Consider the following 6,509-nt stretch of genomic DNA (forward strand, 5'->3'; position numbering starts at 1 on the left):
TTGTTATTTTTTTTCAGACTCTAGAAATGTTCACTAAACTGTCATGAGAAAATGATGTGCATCGATTTGGACTATAATTTTAATATTTATTTACAAGTATTACATGCATTCTAATCTGGAACCAAAGACATTTAATGTATTAATAAATGATTTTTAAGTATTGGTGATATCAGCACATTACAAATAAAAAAATTCACATAAAGTTTACACCCCACATTCTTGCAATGAAAATTGGCTTAAAATATGCAACTATTATGTGGTGAAATATAGTGCTTTGAGAACACTTCAAAACAAATTTGCTTAAATATGATTTTCAAATGTATCCTATGCTGTAAGTAACTTGGTAACTACTGCAAAATTATGGTAATTTTCCAATTGAATCATATTCTGAAATTAATTGGAAATGCTATGCTTTAATAAACAAGACACCAGTCAAAATTTGGGGAATGTAATCTGAATGAAATATTAAACAGACAGCTCATGAATAGTGCATCTTCTTCACCTGAAATAAATAGAAAATTTGAAAATTGAAACAGTTGCAGTTCAAGATTGCACTTAACTTCATAGTTCTAAACTTATATTATGATTATTTCACTACTGCTCCAAGGCGTAAGAAGAAAGCAGTTTAAAACCTGAATAAAATGTCCTGGTTAGAATTTCAATGCATTCCTCTGCTCAGTTCGAATTTTGAGTGCATCATGATTACGGAAACTCACCCCCCTCCCCTTCTCCAAAGTGCAACTCTTCTGCATTGAAATTTATGTACAAATTCATTTTACTTTAACTAACTCAGAATTATACAGGGTGTTTCATAATTCCTTCCAGGGTTTTGAACATTACAGTATAAGAACTATAAATAACACATGCAGCAAAAATATCAGGTATAGAATCTCTCCAATTTTGGTATGTACCTTACATGTGCTTAATATGTGCACTCCTGGTGACACTGAAGACATCAATCCTGAAATCAAGTTTCTTCCACACACATCCAAACATATCACAATCAATTGCACAGAAAGCCACTTTCCTTGAACTTGTTGTGCCATGCATGCATTGTCTTGTCTGTAGGTGCTTCTGTTTGGTATGTCATATGAAATCTCTGTTGTACTGTCACAACAGACTCACATTTAGCAAATTCTAAGATGCTGAATACTTTGTGTTCACCAGTGCATGCAATATTTGCTTCACCTAGAGTCCCTGGATGTATGACTTGACGTCATATACAAGTACTTGTGACCGCCATTTTGTAGGTGAAAATCCTTGGTTGGTGCTTCAAATATAATTGGTTCTTATGGCACACAAAGCATCACGATACTTTATTTTCTTACATTGTCTTGAATGTAATGCCCCTATTTCAGGTATTATTTCAAGGATGAAGAACTTAATAAATATGGAAATATTAAAAAAATTATGCCTACAATTTTTTTAGTTAAAAACGTGTAAAGTGAGACAAGGAGCTACTCGCTCTCTGATACACATTACATGTAATTACATGTATGGAAACCTAGAAATTTGATGTTTCACACATAGGATAATAAGAAGTAGGAGTAATCAGTGGCGGCGATTATGGAGGAGTTGCTCCCGCAATTTTTACCACCTTTGCCCCAGCACTATGCAAAATTCAGGGTTGTTATAGGTTCAGGAATTTTTAATGAATTTAAATCTGGTCCTGGAAAGAAAATCAGCAAGCGTAAATGAGTTCTGGACTGTAAAAAACCATTTTATATGGAATGAATTTAAATTCGGTCCAGGAACATTTTTTTCCAGACCAATTAAAATACGGTCCAGGGACTTTTTTTCAGTCTCAATTTATATTCGGCCAGGAACATTTTTTCCATCTGAATTTAAATTCTGCCCAGAAACCTCTTTCCATCTAAATTTAAATTAGGTCCATGAACCTTTTTCCATCTGAATTTAAACAAGGTCCAGGAACTCTTTTCCATCTGAATTTAAATTTATGGTCCAGGGACCTTTTTCTGGATCAATTAAAATAGGACCAGTAACCTTTTTCAATGAAACAATGCGCAACTTTTACCAAATTTAAATTGTGCTAGAAAAAAGATTTCAGTTCTGCAGTAGAATCCAATAGAACCCATTAGAATTTATCGGTTTCTGGACCTTTAACAACCCTGTCTTATCTATCAAGAGAAAATTAACTATCCTTGCCTCCTAGTTTTGGAACCAAATTGCCGCCACTGAGACTAATGTTCTGTACCTGTCTGTCTGTGCGTGTGTGTGTGCGTGCATGCACATGTGTGTGTGTGTGTGCATGTGTGAACTTTAGGTTTAAATCGACTCCATGCACAAATAGGCTAATCAGAACTGGACCTACAGTTTAAAGGGGATCCGAATCACTATGTGCCTCCACCGGGTATAGAAACCGGAGACATCTTAATTACAAGTGCACGGCGGTAGCGCATGTGTATGTCTCTCACCAGCTTCTGTGACATCACTAGATTAGAGTACTGTGTTATCCATTTACAATAATTAACACAACGGATTATAAAAGCTTAATATTTAGTTTTCTAACTTAATTGTTTTTCTTGTTCTTTCAGAATGTGCTTTCACCTCCAAGAACATTTCAAATTTTACATAACATTAGAAAATACATAAATAATATTGATAAAAATTGAATACAATCTTTACCGTTCTGCATAATCTACATTTATTTTTTGAGTTACATTTAAAATACACTTTGGAATCGTAATGAATTATCAGCGTTCATATATAAATGCTGTTTAAATACAGCATAATAACAACTTACGAGTCTGAGTTGCATATGCAAGATAATTTTATGTATAAAAAAACGTACAGGATGAGGAAAGTGTTCGTAAGACTGGAAGTTTGTATCAAATAATCTTTTAAATTTTGGGAAACTATTTTCCCTGCGTAATTTTAATTAGTTTATAATTTTCGAGATATCTTGGAAATATTTGGCTGCAAAAGTTACTTTGGTCATATGTTACTTTCTTAAAAAAAGTTTGTCGTATTAAAAAAAAATTCATGCACACAGACACAAGTGCAGGCAAAGAGTGAAAGTGTACAAATGATAAAACAACAAGCATAGCCAGCCTAACCTACTCGAAACACTTAGATGCTAAGAGCACTAGACTTAATTGACCTAACCACTAATTCATCTATTCAAAGAGATTTACTATCATACGGAAAAGAGTCTAGGTCATTTTGGTGCCTTACATTTTGGTGCAGACATTTTGGTGCCAGGACATTTTGGTGCTAGGACATTTTGGTGCAACATATAACTTTATGCACAGAAAGAAAATAATGTTCTTTTTAATTGACCTCTCTTTATTGTGTCCCTTCATAGATGCAATTTTACATGGAAATGTTACGAGCAACACCTCGGAGGTAGCAAACGATGTTTTTTTGCAACACTTACAATTGCGTTACACAAACATAAACTCAGTAACACACATACTATACATTAAGTTGGCTAACTGAAGTTGTCCTGTAGGATGAATAGTGTGTAGTAATCCAGCATTTGGTCCACAAACATCTGGTGCATGTGTGTGTTCATTTACAAATTTCACAATTTCACCATTCAGTGTGAACATGGGCCTTGCACGGCTTTTTCAGAGAGCACTGCCAGTACAATTTATCATTTCTGTCGTTTTCTTTTAAATACGAAAATCCATCATGGAATAGTTTGTTTCCACAATGAGAACTATTCACTACAGGACACATTTTTGAAGTGATGAGGAAGTATGAAATGCGTAACTAATATTCAGTATTTAGAGAAAGGCACCAAAATGACCTGGCACCAAAATGTCCTAGCACCATCATGTCAGCACATGTGGGTTCAATGTGCTGGGACCATTGCCCACTTTGTAGCTGATCTTGATCAGACATTCCATCAAACATGGATAAGGAGAGGAGGTTATGTTCCTTGGCCAGCCAGTTCTACTGATCTGAGTCCATTTGATATTTTGTGGGGTCTAGTAAAAAGTTGTGTGTACAAACACCTATGGATAATGAAGAGGAACTCCCGGCAAGAATACTTGCTGTCTTGACAACATCAGAATGACTTCTGGGATGTTACAGCACACAGGTAGAGTTTAGTGCGACACTGTAACATACCTGGATCAAAGTTGGAGAATGCCATTTTGAACAGCTGCTGCAAATATATTCATCTTCACTGGCTTATTATGATATATTAATGATAGCATACAGTAATTTACTTATTAAAGTTACAGATTTTTTTATTCCACTTTCATCAGCATCCCAAATTTTGGTTTAAATTTATTTTTGATAATATTATTTTATACTCAGATGAGCTAATTAGGACTGTTTCTTTCAGATAAAGTGGGACCAGTCACTGTGCTAATTTTGCATCCCAGAAGAACGGTTTGCATAGAACCTTCTCCTACCTTCTAACATCAGTTTTGGCTTTTAACTTCTGAATGAGGCATTTCCAGAGAGCAGGGGTTCCTTGTCTCATGTTGGTACTTTTGACCCCCCCCCCCCCTCATTCCTGGAAGTTTCTTATGTGTCACAGAAACACCCTGTATATGCATGCATATGTGCGTAAAGTGAGTTTAATTTAGTATTGATTATTACAGTGAATAGTGATATATAGAGATGCTTACAGATTATAAGGTGATATACTTCATAAAGAGGTAAATTGTTATTTTGAAAGAAGATACTGAAATATAGCAAAATTCTCTAGGATACAGGGATATGTTTAGTAGGCCTTACTTTAAGCTCCAATAAATTAAAGAATATTTGTTTTATTTTCCAGCAACAAGTCTGTAGTTTGGATCTCAGATGACAATGTTAAAATACATTCAGCTGAGATAGTTTATGCATTTAAATGTGAAAATCACGTCTGGAAGAGTGGACATAATCATACTCATCACCAAGTAATATATGGAACTCTAGAATGAAAGAAATACTGGAAGAATATGAGCTAGGATAGATAAGGTAAGAATTTCATACTTAGCATGATCCAGATTTATTCATAAAATTACTTACATTTATCATCAGCATCTCATCATGAAACTATCAAACAACAATTACTTGAAAAAGTGTATCTTTGTAGAAGTATCTGTATCTTCATTTATTTGTTATTGTTAACTTCAGCATTATTGACAACTATAACATTTCAAATAAAGAAAAACATGAGAATATTTCTTGTAAAATGATTACACTGTGCCCCAAAGTTTTGGTTTCTATATTTCGTGTGGTCCTTGTGATAGGTGAGCACTATATGGCTCACACTTGTATACATCACCTACAGTTTCTGAGAAATCAGTAATTTTGATTTTGTACTGGTCAGGAAATTGTGGGCCATATAGGAACATTTTGTTGGCAACACTGGGAAATTTTTCACAGGTAATAACAGGGTTTTGTGTCTTGTGAAGTGCATGTTCACACTTTGGGTTGAAAAATATTGTTGTGTGCAAGTGGCGGTCGTTCATAAGGATGATAAGGATGCTGCACTGCTGTGTATAACAAGTGAACAAACATTAACATTTATATATTATAACTTTCACACTGTCTGAATTGTAAATATTTTGTTACTTACATATCATTGGAAAGTCTGTTCTGTATTTATTTTTCCGCGATAGTTGTGAAGTTTGCATGCCACTTTGCGGGATTACGAAACAGCTTTTACAGCAAGAGAAATATGGCAGGGTGCTGTCCTTGCACTTTGCGTACCTGAGAGTATTCTCAGGTGAGGCTGCATGGAAGGAGAGGCAAGGCAGATGGGGAGAAAACATGCATGAGAGGATGACAGTTTTCATCGTCCGAAACCCAAACACCTAGTCGAAGCTGGCTGCTCTCTCCAGAGAACTGTAAACAATGATGAGTTAGTTACCAGAAGTAAGGATGTTAACATAAGAAAAAATTAACAACCGTTGAAAAAAAAAAATTCTATATTTTTATTATTTATGACATGAGTAGAGCAATAAATAACTTAATTTTCAATGAGGAAAAAATTAATTATCAGTAATTGAAAGAATACAGACACTTATTTGATTTTTGTTATTTAGCGTTGCTTTCTGCTACTACTCATTACGTTGATGAGAATGAGTGATGATATAATTGAATGACGAAGGGACACTCACAAAGAACACCAATGCCCAAGCCTAGATTCAAACATGTGACCCTTAGCTGTGTAATGCGATATGGTAGTCATGGAAGATTCTTCTTTCTTGGGAAATTATCACACATGAGTTGTAATTTTTCTATGTGTCTAGTGGAATGTACATTTGTATTACAATGATGTAGTCTACATCATGTAAATTTAAATACATGTATTGATTAGCACATTTTGAAAAAAATGCTGATAATGTGGCAAAGTTGTCTGACTACTTCTTTTCTATATTTCTTTACTTTTGTTAAGTTACAAGATGATATGGTTAACATTTTTATTCTTCTCCCATTTTTCATGAGCTTCATTTTACTATTAGATAATAGGTGCTAACCTAAAACATTATATTCGCTAAAAACAAATATCATATCACAATTTCTTTTCATGCTGGCTGTTA

This window comes from Lepisma saccharinum, chromosome 19, assembly GCF_977018435.1.
Source record: "Lepisma saccharinum chromosome 19, izLepSacc3.1, whole genome shotgun sequence".
Taxonomy (NCBI): Eukaryota; Metazoa; Arthropoda; class Insecta; order Zygentoma; family Lepismatidae; genus Lepisma; species Lepisma saccharinum.